Below are 18,927 nucleotides of genomic sequence, written 5' to 3'. Positions count from 1 at the left end.
TCATAGTTCATATTTATTGATCTATACCGAGGCCACCAAATATCACAATATGAGATGAGTAATTTAAAAAAAAACCTTCTATTTGGCCAATTGACTCACTGTCAAGACACTTTTAAAATTTCTGCTCTTAAGGAAGGTAAACATATGAATAATGAATACATTTCAGTGATGTTAGACTAGACCCATTTTAATTTGGAGAGCCTGATGGTTAGAACAGAGCTATTTTATGACAGTGATATGTATCTGAATGGATCATTTATTATAAAATGTCCACTCAAAATATTTTCAGCAGCGAACTGACACCACAAGATACTTCAGTTTTATATGAGAGCCTTGGACAAAATGTCCCAGTTCCCTGTTATATAAACATTGGCCAGCAAGTAGAATTATACAATTTATTGGGAGGAAGGGCAAGCAGAAATGGGTCTAAGAAGCATGGTTATACTACTGCGGGATGTAGGGAGAAAATATGAAAGATAGGAAAAAGAATGAAATATGGCATATGTGTCTTCAGCATGTGCTTGGCTAAACTCCTTGAATCAATTTTCTATATCAGAATTAATTTGATCAGCGTGAGCCATCCTAGTGCATAAGCATATCCCATATTTCATTGCAAAGCTTTTACTAAAACTGATACATTAAAACTTACATCTGTACTACTGGCTGTGTATTGACACTATTGCATGATCCAATAGCCATAACAGTTATGTTGATCGTGCTTCCCAGCATGAGAGTAGGAAATCTGTATAGGCAAGGGTTCTTTCTTGGCTGTTAAGCTACCAGTTTAAGAAGAGGCAAGAGCTTTATTTGTGCTGCCATTTCTTGTTGATATTAGCTACAATGGGTGTAGCTAATTGATTGTTACTGGTGGGGCCTCTGAAACTGAAGCCATTGCTTCACCTTGTGATTACTGCAGGATGTTCAATGGATTCCCTCTGTGCAGACAATCTATTTTTCCTAGATTGAAAAAATATGTGTATATGGATGAATATATATTGCACACATGGTGGAATAAAGAAATGCTAATAGTTTTTTGAGCAAACAGGAATGCTAATTGAGAATGTATAGCTGGTCAAATTTCATACTTTTTATACTTTCTTGAGCTTTCTTATACTTTCTAAGCAAAATTAGAACCTTGAATATTATCTTAATTTTAGCCTGATAGAATCTGATGATGGTTGCTTGTGTAAATTCTCTGCTTTCATGTTTCTCCAGATTGAGTAACTTTCCTACATTATGTTACTAACCTTGTCAAAACATGTTAGTTAAAACCATGGGTATATATGGTGTTTCTTACGTACTTGTAACTCATTGCCTCCAACAGATTTCTTAAAGGTCTTTCAGGCTGCCACTATAAGTGGTGTAGAGTTTCCTGTCTAAGCAGGGGGTTGGACCTCCAAGGTCCCTTCCAACTCTGCTGTTCTGTTCTATTCTATTCTTTCAAGGTTTTCCAGAAAATGGATATATTTGGTGGCAGTGCACTATGCTTCTAGTGTCACATCACATTTGTTTATCTGTTCAGTCTTTGAGCTTTTCATAATGTAAGTACAGCATAAAAATGTGTGTTTATTCCATTATTTATTCCATTATCCCATTAGTATTCTCAGGAGTGGAATTTTATTTGGACAACATCCTGTTGGGAATTTCAGGCTTAGTAATGAAAATTATTCCTAGAAATGGGCTTTATACATTCATTCATTTATGTAATGGGAATAAAAATAACAATGACTAATTAATGATCATAGGAACTTGTATGCTCTCCCTTTCATTATTTTGTAGCATAATAAAAGTATGCATATTAATTAAACTAAAAGTCATTTTTCTTTATTATCTCCCTTGGAAAAATATTCATTTTTCTTCTTCTTTTTTTCCTGTAGTAAATGAGAAATTAGTCCGTATATAAATAAAACAAATAATGAAGGCTTATAAACTATTCTTGATTATCAATTATAACTTTTTCCAATATTTCTGAAAATATGGATCTCTTTTTTATTTCAAACAGCTGGTTTTAGCCCTATATGATATATTTCCTTATATTTCTATAAACATGTTTCACCACATTGCAAATTAAATTGCCTACAGAAAATGGACCTAAATTATTATTGTCCATGGGCAATAATAAGTGTCATATGCATGATGGTTGCTACATGATACATTTATGCCATCGGAATATATGTACATAGCAGTGGTGGGTTTCAAATTTTTTTAGAACCTATTCTATAGGTGTGGCCTGGTTGTGGTTTTGCGGGAGTGGCTTGGTGGTCATGTGACCGGGTGGAAATGGCTTGGCAGTCATGTGACTGAGTGGGAGTGACTTGGCAGTCATGTGACTGGGTGGAAGTGGCCAAGTTGATGTCACTGAATTTTTTGCCCCAAATAATGACCTTCAAAAAGAAGATATAAAAAAGGAAATTTATTATTTTGTGCACTTACTACTTAAATAAGAATGAAATAAGTATACAAAACAATGTGTATTTACAGCTACTTAGAGAGGAAATATGGCTGTCCTTGGGGGTCTTCAACATCACTGACCACCTTACACACACACTTCCAGTCCCTCTGCCTCTTCCCTCTTCCTGGATTCACTCAGACGTTTTTAAAACTTACAGCCTGTGCACAGCACATACTTACAGCCCCTCTGCCTCTTCCCTCTTCCCCAACATCCTCCCCCACCACCCCAGCCACTCACTAGTTCTTTCTTCTGCTGGTTCTTCTTCTAAGAACTTTTTGGTAGCGTGGTGCGGATGGGTGGGGCGAATGAAAGAGCGAACGAGGGGAAGGAGCATTCTGGTATGGGGCCTCCTGTCCAATGAGTACAGGAAGGCACGCTGAATTTCACCATCCAGTTTGGCCGTATCAGTCCGTACCAGTTGAAACCCACCCCCGGCACATAGATTGTAACTAAAAAAAATGATAAGGAAATTATTTGACCTTTGAATGATGAATCAAGTGAAAGCATTCTGTTCCTATACTTGATAGTCCACAGTTAGATTATGTGTGCTACAACTGTTTCTCTTTGTGTTTCCATATGTTTCCCAGCAATTAGAACCTTATGTATATTTGTATGGTTTAACAACTGTAATCATTAATTTTCTTATCCTCACAAATGTATCTAATTTCTATTTAAATGGTCCAACTTGATGACAGTTACTAAATCCTGTAGTTGTTGTATTCTTTGCTACATAAAGTATTTTTTTAAAAAGCTGCAGATATTTTTATTACAATTTATTTTTTTCTAAAGCATCTAGAGCCAAGGTGGCGCAGTGGTTAAATGCAGCACTGCAGGCTACTGCTAGATCAGCAGGTCAGCGGTTCAAATCTCACCAGCTCAGGGTTGACTCAGCCTTCCATCCTTCCGAGGTGGGTAAAATGAGGACCCAGATTGTTGGGGGCAATATGCTGACTCTCTGTAAACCGCTTAGAGAGGCCTGAAAGGCCTATGAAGTGGTATATAAGTCTACTGCTATTGCTATTGCTACCCCAGCATAAGTTGGGTTGGATATTATAATGTGAAGCAATGGTCTATAGTGCTATGTCCACAACTGAAGCCAGTCTGGTTTTTTGCTATTATCTGCCTAGTAAACACCTAGTCATTCATTCTGTTTAAAAGTATAAGATAGAGCATAACTTACACTCTTAAGATTTATGACATAAAATTTGCAGGGTTTGTGGAATCTCTCTTTTTAAATATTGAAATTATTACGCTGTTTTCCCACTCTAGTGGGATTTACCCAGCAGCATTAGTATAAGCTTACAGGAAGGCAAGAAAAACTGTCCACCAATCAGGAAATGCTTTAAAAATTCTGGTAATAATATGTCCCCCACAGGGTTTTTTCAGCTGTCTGTTGTGAGATTATTCTTTTAACTTCTATGACAGTAGCTGGAAGTCATTTTAGAAATGTTTTTAATACCGTTCATATTATTAACTGTTTGATATTTTAATATCCTCAAATTTATTTTTGAAAAAGCTATCCAAGCTTTAAGTGAACATGCACTCTATTATTACCTTTCTTTTTTTGGCTTTGGGAAACTAATTCCCAGAATTTCATATACCTATTTTGTAAACATAAGTCTTCCTGCCACTGATTTTTTTTTATATTGTCCTTGTTTCCTTCTTCTTATCAGTACTTGATGCCTTTAGCATTCATCCTTCACAATTTAACTGACTATTCTAATCAGTTCCTTTATTTCATGTCTACATTCATTGTTAACTTGTAACCACTCTGGCTGTAGTCCTTTTCATCTGGCATATTTTAGAACACCAAGAGTTTAATATTGCTGGCCACATTCAGGTTCAGGTTCAGGTTTGTTTTATTTATATGCCGCCCTATTCCCTGCGGGACTCAGGGCGGCGAACAACCCAAAGGGAAAAGGGAAACACAAAAGTACAATACAAGCATTTAAAAATAGCCAACAGCCACACGGATCGAGAGGGGAAGGGAACTCATCAACCCCAGGCCTGCCGACACAGCCAGGTTTTAACGGCTTTTCGGAAGGCCTGGAGAGAGGTGAGGGTCCGAATCTCTGCGGGGAGTTCGTTCCAAAGGGCCGGAGCTGCCACAGAGAAGGCCCTCCCCCGGGGAGTAGCCAGATGGCATTGGCTAGTAGACGGAACCCGGAGGAGGCCAACCCTGTGTGATCTAATGGGTCTTTGGGAGGTAATTGGCAGCAGGCGGTCTCTCAAGTACATTCTCAAGTACATTCTCATATACGGTCTTTTCATTTTCTAGTTTTGAATCACCCTCTGCTGTAGCATTTTGGAACAATGTAGCATATATTTTAGAGTTTATCCTCCAAGGGAGATTTCCACCTTAATTGTTTCTTATTAATTCTACTGCCTTCTATAATATGCTGTATTATTTCCACATTTCCACAGTAAGTCCTTACTAAGTGGTAAATGTTCACTCTCTGGTCAATCTATAATGATACAACACTATACTACTGGAATCAAAGAGAGGTATACAAATATATAATCAATGACAGTTCCTCTTCTGTGCTGACTAATGTATAAAAACCCTCAGAGTGAATGACCTTTGTTAAATTGACCATTTGAAACACATATGTACATTAAATTGAGGTGTTCTAGTCATGCTTACCCTGGAACATCTCATGTGATGTGTGACATACCGGAAAATGGCTTTCTTAAAAAAAAGACTGCCACTTAAATATTTTTTTCCAAATTGATCATAGAATTGATTATTGAATCAAAATTCATCTATTTAAAATAATTAAATCTTCACTTGAGGAACAGGTAAAGGTAAAGGTTCCCTTTGTACATATGAGCTAGTCATTCCTGACTCTTGAGGACTAGTGCAACATATTAACTAATGTCTGTTCTAGCTTATCCCAATTTTCCTGTTGCCTGGGTGGCACATAGATGTTAACACATTCTCCCTTCTGATTTTACCTTCAATATTTGAATTTCATCTATGTTATAATTTCCAAGTTATATTTCTTCTGTTGTCATATAAAGATGTAGCACAATTAAGTTCGTTAAGCCCCATTCCATCTTTTGATCTCTCTTGACCCAAACACATATGACTTGATAATGCTGTAACATTCTTTACCATCAATCCAGAGGTGGATTCCTACTGGTTTGACCCGGTTGGGCTGACCCAGCAGCGACCCAGGCCTGCCATGCCCCCAAACCTGTTCCCCGGATGCCACTGTCTCTGCCGCCATCTTGCTTTTGAGTTCTGCACAAGCACAGAACAATTTTAATTGAATTGCACATGCACACACAAGAATGAACTGGCAGTAAAGCCAACCAGAACCCACCCCTGCATCAATCATGTTAGATAGTGAAAAATCATATTATAACCTTGTAAATAATAAAAATAAAGAATCCTTATTTATGTGTTTACCAACGCAACTGTGGAGGAGTAAGAAGAGACCACACCCAGGAACGCCAACGGGTGAAACAGGAAACCTAAAAAAAAAATCTTATCTACAATGATGTGTTTGTTTCAAGCAATAACTGTTCTGAGAACTGATGCCCCTTTTAAACAATTGAATTGTAGGATGTTCTTATAATAGTTTTTGTCAATTCTGTTGATTATCCCCATTTTGAATTTTGATCCAATGCTGCAAAGTTATTGTATTGAAGTATGACATACCTATTGACCTCTAGACATTTCTTCCTTTGAAGTATTTGGTTCATCCTGAGATCGCTTCATTTGTTTCATTAAATTTAAATATCTATGAGTGTCTTTGTAACCATAATTATTTTTAACAACAATACTCTCCGGAGCATAACATAATGTCACTATCATTTGGAGTACAATTTTCATACACATGTAGAACAATAGAGGAAGTGAATACACACACACACACACAAACATTATATATATTACAACCCCCGGTATGCCCAAATATGGGAGGAAGATCACTACTTCCATTCTCTGTCCTTCGGCTCGTCACAAGAGACCATCCAGACAGAACCCAATATTTTTTTACTGTTGCCTTTTTGTTACATTTGTTATATTTGTGCTGATAAATAAATAAAGGGAGACTAGTATAGATCTATTTCAAGCTATTTAGCTCTCATCAGCTAGCCATACCCTTACTGGGATTCGAACCTGTGCTGTATTACATCTTAGGCAGATGTTTTAACAATTAAGCCACAGGTCTTTATCAGCTTAAGCCAGGGAGGTAGGTATATATTTAGTGTCACAACCCCTGGTATGCCCCAATTATGGGAGGAAGCTAACTGCTTCCATTCTCTGTCCATCGGCTCGTCACAAGAGACCACCCAGACAGAAAGCCCAATATTTTACTGTTGCCTTTTGTTACAAATGTGTTGTATTTAAATAAATCCTCCCATAATTGGGGCATACCAGGGGTTGTGACACTATACACACACACACACACACACACACACACACACACACACACACACACACACACACATCCACTTTCCCTTCCTTGCATGTATATGCTTTATAAGATCAAAATATCTTCTCTTTCCTCTTGGTTTTACAGACATACAACATATCTATTTTTAAAGGCTTTATTGTGTCTATATTTTAAAGTCAGAGATAGCAGGATACATAAGGCTTGGAAGGGAGAATCCTCTCTAACACAGGATGAATAAGATCAGTAAATAGCTGAGTGATGTATTTTTGTTTGTTTACATAAAACTCATCTGTACTAATAAGGGGAAATATTCCAGTCTGTTGGAAGGTGAGAGACGAGGACAAAATGTTTTCCTGGCCATGTGAGTAGAGTTAGCCTACAATACTGCATTCTAACCACTGCACCACCACAGCTCCCAGAACTAATTTGCCATTGCTTTCTTCATAACATTGAGAGAGAAGAGATTGGCCCAAGGTTGGCTGGCTTAATGAATTAAAAATCACCCTCTCCCAATTTCTATCCCAGTTCCTTAGCAATTACATTAAACTGGTTGTCATAATTTGCAGTTACTACAACTACATATTGGTATTACTATATAGAAAATAATTGTACTTCTGTTTCACATCTTGGAATATTTGACAAAGACAGAAGTGGAAAACATGCAGCACAATCTTTTCAAGAACACTATATTTAGGAAATGTTACATAATGCAATATTGGAAAGTCCAGTAAGATCTAAGACTATATATTATTATTTAATCAATGTAGGTCATGGAGTGACCAAGATAATTCATATTTTATGTCTAAATAAATCAGATCAAGAAAATTTACTCCATGCAAAATTCTTTGAAGCTAACTAGCAGTAACTAGCAGTAGCTCAAGCATCACATTTATGACGATAATATTGTACATGTATTTGGGATAATTAGCTTCCTCAGCCATATTAGTATTTCCTTTGAAAAGGCTAGTATTCTCTCATTCTGCAAAGAATTTATACTAAATTTATATTAACTTGAACTCTTGGACTATGAAACTACTGGACAAATGTACAACCTCTTGTCTGCATCTTTAGGCTGTGCTAAATGAATTGCTGCATGATAAAATTGAATTAGATACTTTAGTAAATGGAAATGCATAAAATTTGAAAATGAGTTTGTTTGACTTGTGAGATAATCTCCATCTGAACAGATGATGATGACTGAAGATTTGTAAGAAGAATGCTCTGAAGGGGACAAATAAATAGGTCCTTAAAGCTAGCAAGAGATAATATCAACATGGTAGCCTTATTGTTTCCCTGTTTAATATTTGTTCTTTTATATAGGTTTTTTCCCCCCTACGGTATTCTTATGGAAAAGTGCAACAACAACTGGAAATGTACTACCTTACTAAGCCCATATCAATCCCACTATACTATTTGCTGGCATAATAGAGTGATAGCTGTAGGGAAATTAGATTTTAGTATATAACTGTAATGGATATAAAATAAATCCATAATAGATTTATTTTAAATGCATGAGCCCATCAAAATTAAATCTATCACACTACAGACAGTCCATGGGAATTTCAAAATACCATATGCAAAAATGCATATATCAAAAATATTTGCAGAAGCAAAAATGTATGAAATTGGAAAGTTTCATACATGCTTATCCTTGTTAAAATGCATATATTAAGGAATTATATTTAAAAATTGACAGGCATTTAAAAAGTAGAAGAAAATTTGACTATATTAGACTGACATATTGATTTCTAACCACTATTTATAAGACCTGTGGATCTTTCATTTCATTTCATGAGATTATCAGCCTAATTCATGTACTATGCAGGAGGAAAAACCCAATGGAACAGAAAGAAATCAAGATAATGAATACAGTGTGTATAGTAATGTATTTGTCATATCTATTTTGTAACTGGATTGGTGTGTCTTTAGTATCTGATATATTTTCATATTGATCATGGATAATTTTATGAATACAGGAGCTTTATGTACCCATAATTCTGGGAAGGTTTATAGGAATACTGTATATCTGTAGTTACAGAGACAAAAATTCATGGCTTCTGATTGATAATATGTTTAACCAGTCCTGACAAAACATTCACAGCATTGAATGTTTTGAATATTTGTATCTTTGGGATGATATGTGATAATGATGTATTGTGTTTTTTGTAATGTGGACCCTTTCAAAATAACTATCAGAGTAGAATGAATGAGAGTGTTGGCTATGTACATTCATTGACTGAGAGTATCTTCAAACATAAATGAATATGGAATTTGCCAGATCACTTTAAATTAAACTGATTAATAATACATCATGTTCCAATGAATTTTTCATGGTTTAGAAGCTAATGCTCTCAATTGTTTAGCAATGCAAAATTTAAGAAACTTCACAGACAGCACCATGTCACAAACCTTAGCCAAATGATAAATGATTTGATTTTTGAAGTTTTTATTTTGCTATTTTCAATTACTGTAAACACATGAAGTTTCCAGTGTGGCTATTTTGAATGGCCTCTTGTGAATATTTAACACTTAACATCTTTCAACATGTTTTATCTTCCACATCTGTTTTGTCCTTTTTTAATGGGGACGAAAAAGCACCTTGAGATAGAGCAAGTGCTTTTGTAGGATTGGTCCATTCTGACAGCTATTGTTACTGGAAGGAAACCTGAAAAATAATTTATAAAACTTTTCCTTTGAGAATGTGAAGGGTGATAACATCTTATATCAACAAAGATAGTCTTAGAAGAGGACTTGTCAACACCAAAGAGGACTTGTCAACACCAAAAGCACCAAATCTCAACACCAACAGCACCAAATCCCAAACTATTATGTAGAACAAGTATATCAAATTTGCAATATTTAAAACTGAACAGCTAATGCTCTAGAAAGTAGTGACAATACTCAAAATGTCCTTGATGGGTACATGAGAGGATCAAAAATAACAAAATTCAATTTAATTGATTCAAATGCAAACTTTGTTGGTTATAGAAGAAAAACAAAAGACAGAAATCAAATGTACATCTATGGAATACAGAATCACTGACCTCATAACAGTACATATGAAAAGGATCTTCTGTGTCAGCAGTATAATGTAGCTGCATTGTAGGCAAATCCCCATGAGTGTGCCCCTGAGTGTCTATCTGCATGTCCAAATATAACAAATGGTATACGTAGCATCATATACGTAAGCCTGTTTCTTTTACATGTTTGACAATTTTCCACGCATCCATAAGAGTTTGAGGGTTGGTATTTCCTAATCTGTTTGCAACAATAAACATTTGATTTTTAAGATGAAAGACATGATAATCCACTTAATTCTGTATTAGTTTGATGTAACTTGAAATACTGCATTGTTTGTGACCTACTAGCGTGAGATGAGTAGGTACGGAAATTGAATAAATAAATACATTTAATAAATCTTGTCACAACAGCCATATTAACAGTAAGAAGGTCACAAAAACAGAAAACATAAGTCTCATGAGAAAAGACCAAGGGAGGGAATTATATTTAGCTTTAACAAAAGATAATTATAATAATATTGTTCAAAAGCCTAATAAGATCAGAAACTGTTCACTTTGAGTATCGGCATCAATTAGTGACCTTAAGGTACAGAAGGAAGTTTCTAATTGAATTATTTGAATTATTATTGATTGTTCCTAATAACAAGAACAGTTTGACAGTGGAACAAATCACACAGTGGAGTGATGAGTTAGACATTTAAAATTGTTACAACCAGAATTTCATAGCAGATTAGCAGGAAGAAATGTAATTTAAATTAAAAAGTACATGACTTAAACATATAACGTAATTTTTCTAGCTTTGGAGTTCAACCTATGTTCTCTTGATGTTTTGCTCATCAGCATAGACAACTTAAAACTGAATTTAATTCCAATCTTAAAGGATGACATGGGAGGGAACACAGATCTAGCATTTTTTTAAAAGCCTGTCAAAGAAAAAGCCCAGCTGACAAATCATAGCACAGAGGAGAGACACAAGATGAACTAGAAGTGAACATACAATGATAAGTGTACTTTATTTCAAATAGGGATACAATGGAATGGAAATCTTGTTATCAAGTGATCACTGCTGATAACATCTAGTTCCTGCTGAATATACAAAATGGTGCTATTACCTTCACCAAAGTAATAAAAAACAGTTTTAAAAAGTTTAGTCTGTAAATTCTCTTGTCAGTAGAAGAAGCAGAACACATATAGTGCACTAATATGTAACAAATCCAGCAGTAGCATTTAGTAGTAGCCTAAGCAGGGGTGGGTTTCTGCAGGTTCTAACCTCTTCTATAGAAGAGGTTCCACAAATCTACTGTGCCATTTAGAACCGGTTCCAGTTCCCTCCCACTGTCCATCCGCACCACACTTGCCCTGCCCGCCGCTCACTGATTGGTTGGCTCACCAATCGCCCTGCCTGCCTCTAAGAGTCCTATCTAAAACTTAAAGTCTGAAAATTGTCAAGTTTGAACACCCCTGGTGTTTTTTTTCTAAAGGGTTAGGGGTGCAAGGGTCTTGTAACTTGACAGCTTTAAAACTTGTGTGCTTCAAATGCCAAAGTTTCTGAGCCAACATTTTGGTTGCTAAGCAAGAGCATTGTTAAGTGAGTTTCACCACATTTTACAAGTTGGCCACACCCCCTCAGTCACATGACTGCCAAGCCACTCCCACTAGGTCACATGGCTAGCAAGCCACTCCCACAAAGCAGGCCACACCTACAGAAGAGGTTCTAAAAAATTTTGAAACCCACCACTGAGCCTAAGGCAGTATAGAAAGTTCATTTTGAATCCCCAAATCAGGTGAGCAACCTCCCATTTCATCCTGCATCCTTTTTCCATGCCAACAACCTCTCTGCTGCACTACTTCAGGACATGAGTTTACTACTCTTTCAAGAGAATGCTAAATTCTTCGAGCTAATAGCCTTGCTGACAGGTAATAAATGTGGAACATCTCTGTCCCTGTCTCCTGTTAGTTGGGCAATTTAATAGAGATTAACTCTATCATTCCTACCACATATGCACCTACAGTTATCCAGTTCCATTCCACCCTTCTTACTGAAAATTCTGGTTGCTTTTCCTGACAGCAGATGATGCTTGATGGGAAGCAAGACAAAGCCAGGGGAATCCACCAAATGCTCTTCTTGACTTGTCTCCATTAAAACTATATGAAGAGTGATGCTCTCTATCAACATTATTCATCAAAATAGAGCTCTGACATCAGGAAAGGGGAATTGATGCTGGTATTTTTGTTTGTGAATTTCACATTAATATTGCTACCATGCCATACTCATAGAATCACTACCATTCATGTACAATAGCACTAGGTCTTCTTTGTGCTAACATAATTACAGATTATAACACATTTTAAGGATGTGTAATGATGTATATTGTCCAACTGTCACAGTAAAAGTTGCCTTGCTAAAGCAAATGCTAGTCAGTATAGTCAATATGATTTAGCTAATACATAGAATCATGCAGCCCAAAGCTCTTTATATTGTACTTAATGGTTATCCCTTGTATCCTCTGAGGATGTGAATAATGGGGCATTCATTTGATGTTCATGGTGGTCCCACTGATTGTAATGTCTCATTTATTATTAACAACCATGTAGCTAGAAATCAAAAATATATGGTAGTGCACACAGGTGTTTTTCAAATAAAATATTTAAATAAAAAGTCATATCACTCTGTTGTTCATTGCTTTTAGTATTATTTGAAAAAGAATAGAAACACATTTCACAAGCTGCTATTTTCAAATGAATGCTATTTCCCTTTTTCCTTCCAGAACAATTATTGCATGCACAATATTCCCATTATGGTTTTTGCTAGAATCGAAAGAGAATACATTGGCTTATCTGAATTGTAACTGCATGTAGTATGAAAAAGGAAATTTCTGCTTCAAGCTTTGTGTTAATCATCCATAAGATGATTGATAGAAGAGAGAGGAAGCCAATGATGGGTTGCCACATAACTGTTGGTTGGATGTAAATGAAGATGTTTTTGTGGCACCTACCAAGATTTGGATTTGGATTAAAGATTTGGAGGAGTGGAGTGGTCTGGAGTAGAACCAAAGCATGTAGAGGACAGCTGCATTTGTTTCTCTGCTGTGTTTCTTGAGTCTGCTGCTTGGCAGCATTTTTGTCATGGCATTTTGCTGGCTGTGCCTCCCGACACATTTTCTTTAATTTTAATGTGACACTACTTGGATTTGGTGGTTGCTTTGAGTTTTGAGCTTCTTTTCAGAAGAGTGGGCTGACGAAAGGCCAGAAAACAAGCTTTGGGGGAACCTGTAGTGCCTATGGATTCATTTGTGTTGAAGAAGCTACTTGTCTTTTGTTCCTGTTGGATGCTGTGGCTTTTTGTTGCTGGATGCTGCTTTTGCTATTTTTCACTGTTTTTTCTATTGGTGTATGATCCTTCCTGTACTATCTGTTTTTTGGTTGCTGGATGATAAGACTTTGTTGTTGTGGGCAATTACTGGGTGAGTGGGCAAGTACAGTGGCAAGATTTTGTGAATACCCTCCCCTGCCTGCAGAGGCCAGTTTGCCTCTCCAGTAACCCTTGCATTAATGGATGGATGGATGGATGGATGGATGGATGGATGGAAGGAAGGAAGGAAGGAAGGAAGGAAGGAAGATTGAGATGCCACTTTGAATACATGATTGATCGCTCCTCTTGGGTGAAGAAGTGGTAGCAGGTGAGTGGAATGCCAGCTGTTGAGTCAGCTAGTTAAGTTCTGTGAGTCTTAGTGTTTGAATGTATTTGTAGCAGTGTCTTAATGTGTTTTAGAGAATAGGGCGGGTGATAGCTGGGTACCCCGATGGCCCTGAGAGCTAATGAAACTATGGGGTGATTGGGGAGGCCAATGAGGGATCTTGGGTCTTGAAGGGCATGGATTTTGGGGATAAGTCTGCAATTGGAGTCCTGGAGGAAGCGGTAAAAATATGGTGGTGATGGGAATGGGGAGATATAGTGGACCGGACTGCTCCTGTCAATCCTCTTAAGTAAATTAGGCAGGAAACACCACCAGATGAGTTAATTTTACTTTAAGATTACATTAATAGAATATTGAAAATAAGAAAGTTCAAATCTCTTTCCCCTCCCCATCGCTTTTTACATCCTTATCAATTAAGGTGGGCCCTTCATAAGATTCTTTCATTGACTGTTAAGCAACTGCACAATCCTTTTCTTCATCATTCCTTATTCAGCATCTCTTTTTCTCATTTCTCAAGATCATTCTGACACATACCATTATAGCTCATGGAGAAATGAGACCATTGCCTTATATTTGTTTCATTTTTCAGCTCTTTGATCACAGTCCCAGTACCTTGTCAGTAGACCAACTATGATCCTGGCTTACAGCTATTAGTTTTAAATTCCAGAACAATGATGAGGCAGCCAACCCAGTTTATATCACTGAAACCTGGCTAGATTCAGAACTCTTTCAAAGATGCCCTGCTGGTTTTGGGATGCTGCATCAGTCAAGAAACCAAGTCAAGAGTGGAAGTGTGGAAACTGTCATACAGAAACTCTTATGGCTTTCAGGAATGCTGTACTACAAGCCATTGAATGGGAAATCCTGCTAATTAAATTCAGCTCTGGAAAACAGTTGGGACAGTTATTGTACTAGCCTTCCTGCTGCACAGCATCTCCCTGCCTGAGCATCTCAACTCTTTTTCTGGGCTGAGGATGGAATTCCCCAGATGTATGATTCTGTAGGAATTCTGCCTTCTCTAGGAGTGGGATCTGAAATAGCTCAAGAATTCATGGTCATAGTGATGGTAATCCTCTACCCCAGATCGTCCAGAGTCCAACATAGGACAGTGATCTTACACCAGATCATGTGTTCCTCTCAGAGCACTGCCTACATAATCTGAAATTGGGGTAGTTTTTGGTGTTTCCCTTGTCATGCCAGGCCATGCTCTGATTTCCATGAGATTCTGTCATGCCACTATCCATTGCTGGGAGGCTGGACCTGTTAGATTGATCCATTCCTGGTAACTGATTGACCCAGATGGATTTGAGAGGAACTGGAAAATGTTTCTGCTGCCTAGTCTGAACATTAAGTTAAGGTGACAGCTGAGGCATTAGATTGGATCACAGTCCATGGTTCACTGAAGAGCTGAGGGAGATGAAAGAAGAAAAACAACATCTAGAATATTGTTAACATTCAAAAAAAGGACAAAGTCAATCAGACATATGATAGAGACTCTATTAAGGTCTCCTTTGTGGCAGTAAGGGTCATGAAACATCAATACTTCTGTGCCCTTATTGTATCCACACATTATTGCTCCACACCCTGTTTTAAGTGAAAAGCCCTCTTGAGTAAAGGAACAAGTTTATGCAATATGCAGAAAAAAAATGCTGAGCATCTGTTGGATTTGTTGTTTGGATTTGCTCATAATTGGAAGCAAACCTTGTTGCAAGCCTAATGGACATTCCTGGGGAGGAGTCTTGATGATTAACTGGGAACAGTTGGAATCTGCTGGATATGAAGTGGACAGTATCTTTGACTATAAATTAAATTGTCTGTTCTTTAGATCCATGGCCTTCCAGATCTGCTAAAGCTGTCCAGGGATTGTTGAGTAAGTGGTTTCTAGTGGTGGTTAAGTCTTCTTTTACTGAAAGGGTTGTTTCTTTACTTATTAAAGAGTCTTTGGTTCATCCTCTTCACAAGAAACCATCACTAGACCCCCACCATGCTAGATAATTTTTATCTGGTAACTAACCTTTTCGGGGAAGGTGCTTGAGAAGATAGTTGTGTGACACCTTCAAAGGACCTTGGATGAAATGGATTATCTTAATCCTTTCCAATCAGGATTCAGATCTAGATATGGGATGGAAACATCATTTATTACTTTTGGATAGTGTCTGGAATGAATGGAAGGGTGGTTGTGCATCCATCCTTGTTCTTCTTGAACTCTCATTGGCTTTTGATAAGTCAAATGGTATTCTTCTGTACAGGCTCAAAGAATTGTAGATGATCACATAATCAGCCTGTGTTCATAAATTTAAACCTACATCTACTACATGAATAAGATTTCAGTGTCCTTAACTGTATTGATATACTGCAATACAATTTATTTTGAAAAAAAATATTTAAATACCAAAAATGTAAAAAAAATATAAAAATGACAATTATGAACATTTACTTAATGGAAAGGCATGGGTTTGTAGATATTGGCAGCAGCTGTGCTAGAGTTTGGAATATTAGGTCCTATTTTTATCTGATTAACAAAAAATATCATAAAATTGATCAGACAACATATCTAATAACAAAGGAAAGATGAGATTTCTTCAGCTGTCATCATAAAATGAACATGAATTCATCAATATCAAAGAGCACATTTGGAAAGCTGTAGGAACTTTATTAAATTTCTCATATAAAACTGCTCTTAGTAAGATGGCTCTAAAGGAGCATTTTTGTCAGAATGATGAACTGAATTTAAATTTTGAATTTAATAACATTTATATGCTGCCCAATCCCGTAGGACTCTGGCAGCTTACAATACAGAATAAAATCAAACAAAAATATAAAGAAAAGAAAAGATAGATTTAAAAACAACACACCATATACTCAGTTCTAGATGGGGCTGGACCGTATTTTGGGGTCAACAGCCCCAGGCCTGCTGGAACAGCCAGGTTTTAGTGGCTTTTCGGAAGGCCGAGAGAGTGGGAAGGGTCCGGATCTCTGTGGGGAGATCATTCCACAGGGCCGGAGCAGCTACAGAGAAAGCCCTCCCCGAGTGGTCATCAACCGGCATTGCCCGGTCATGGCACCCAGAGGAGGCCCAGCCTGTGAGATCTTATGGGTCATTGGGAGGTATGTGGCAGGAGGCGGTCCCGCAGATAGCCCAAGCCATGTAGGGCTTTAAAGGTCATGACCAGCACCTTGAAGCGTGTCCGGAGACCGATATAATAGTACTAGTTAGTTGCTATCTAGGATGGTCTGTTTATCCTCTAAGGTACTTTGGCAACAGACTAGTTTGCTGTGACATATAATATCTAAAAACTTTGCATGGTTATTTTATTAAGTTGAGTAAACTGATATTGTTCAAATTAGATAAAGGGAAAGATGTGAATAAAATAACAAAATACCTTGGTTATTTTTTATTTTGAACTATTAGCTAATTACAGTTATGAAAACAGCTAATGTTCCAGTCTCAGTGCTTTTTGACATGAGAAAGACCCACTAATTAATGAACAATATCTGATTAAAAAAGTCAGCGATCTTCTGTATTTTTCTTTCAAATTAATATCACACCATCATCAAATGAGTGGACAATAATAATTACATTATTAATTTTAAAACATTATAGTTCCTAAAGGCAGTTTTTAGCCATAGTACAGTGGAATAGAGTTCTGCGTAAACATAGAGTTGTAAGGCACATCAGGTATTTCTGTTCATCTTTCCAAATGTTTCCACATCAAGTTTGTATTAATGCAAAATTAAGGGTTAAGAACTTGATAGTGAATTCTATTTAACAGGACGTTATCAAGTCATGCAGATTCTTATTTAAACAATGAAATGAACTCAGTATTAACCTTCACAAGATTGTTTTTAATGTTGCTATGTATAATGCCTAAAAACATAATTGACAAAAACAATTTCAAATGTTTTTTTTTACTGGAAGATCTTGAAAGCAATGTGATAATAAACTCTTCAGTAATACCTACTTAAGCATGTGCAGAGCTGTATATTCTCACTATCAAGAATATGTGTAGATGGATGTTTCTAATTCCGAGAGTGCTGTTGCTCATCAGACTGAAGGATCATCATTTTAGTATAGTCTTCTGTATTCTATCATATTCTTTACAATCCATTTCACAAGGAAATGGCCCATTGTTGGACTCTCAGTTGTAGGCATAATATGTGAAACTTAATAGTTTTCCAGTGATGTAGCAAGTGATGCAAACAATATCTTTCTAACAATGGGCCATTGTGTGGCCCATTGTGTGGCCCAAGTGTGGAAAAATCACATTGAGAAAATAGTCATTTTTAATATTTGAATTATATGCATTAATTGATATGCATTTTAAATGTTCTTTTAAATACATTAGCCAATAATACTATGTAACATAGGAAAATATATATTACTATTTTACATAAAAATACAGGGTTTCATTACATACATACACACACACACACTCACACACTGTATAATCAAATACCCATTGTATATAAATATTAGTGGAATACATGGCATTTAAATACACTCATAGAACAATATTAAATATTTCTAAATTAGTTTATCAACTGCCCAGAAGAAACCACAAATATAGATCAGATTTCTCCTATCATTCTTTATAAGTTAAATCAAATATTAAATTTCTCAATATAATTATCCATACCTTTGTATTCAAAGTAGCTACTTGTACCAAAATAATGAATGTTTCTGTGCCAACTCAGAAAGCTCAAACTGCCCAAAGGGCTGCTGATTCAGTTCTACTGAGGAATTCTTGAATTTGTCATCTGCACCTCCATAACTGTCTGGTTTGGCTCTGCAACCAAACAAGACAAGCATAGACTTCAATGAATAATTAGAACTGCAGGAAAAAAAATTGCTACCAACCTGCCTTCCATTGAGTATTTGTATAGTGTATGAGTGAAAAAGAGGGCTGTGAAAATATCTACAGACCCCTCACATCCTGAACATAAATTGTTTCAACATCTATCCTCAAAATGATGCTATAGGGCCGTGATGGCGAACCTATGGCATGCGTGCCACAGGTGGCACACGGAGCCATTTGTCAGGGCATGTGAGGCGTTGCTCTGTCAGCTCCAGCGCTCATGCCTCCTGATGGCTCTGGAGGGCAAAAAATGGCCCTATGGACAAACTGGAAGTCCAGTTCCGAATTACTGAGTTTCCTGTAGGGCCATTTTTTGCCCTCCAGAGGCTTCAGGGAAGTTCCTGAAGTATCAGGAGGGCCTCCTGGGGAGGCGGGGGGCGGGGAAGGCTGTTTTCACCCTCCCCAGGCTCCTAGAAAGCCTCTGAAGCCTGGGGAGGGTGAAAAAGCAGGGGGGTCATGCACGCATAGCATTATGGGTGTTGGCACACCTGCGCACAA

General features: G+C 37.0%; 1 protein-coding gene and 1 long non-coding RNA gene across 12 annotated transcripts in view; one reads left to right on the top strand and one right to left on the bottom strand.

Annotated features, from left to right (window-relative positions):
* The window catches only part of ROBO2 (roundabout guidance receptor 2), a 688,225-nt gene that overhangs the window by 37,674 nt on the left and 631,624 nt on the right, over positions 1-18,927 (top strand). The window lies entirely within an intron of this gene.
* On the bottom strand, positions 9,227-17,875 carry LOC148044382 (uncharacterized). The gene is made up of 4 exons (XR_015697581.1): positions 17,536-17,875; positions 15,588-15,685; positions 9,900-10,113; positions 9,227-9,520 (listed from the first exon to the last, which is right to left on the bottom strand). It is a non-coding gene; the product is annotated as an uncharacterized LOC148044382 (long non-coding RNA).

Source organism: Thamnophis sirtalis, unplaced genomic scaffold, assembly GCF_051295495.1.
Source record: "Thamnophis sirtalis isolate CommonGarterSnake01/CBP01778 unplaced genomic scaffold, rThaSir2_p1.2 scaffold_8, whole genome shotgun sequence".
Taxonomy (NCBI): domain Eukaryota; kingdom Metazoa; phylum Chordata; class Lepidosauria; order Squamata; family Natricidae; genus Thamnophis; species Thamnophis sirtalis.
The sequence above is the reverse complement of the archived record's forward strand: the minus strand, read 5'-3'. Positions and strand labels throughout refer to the sequence as shown.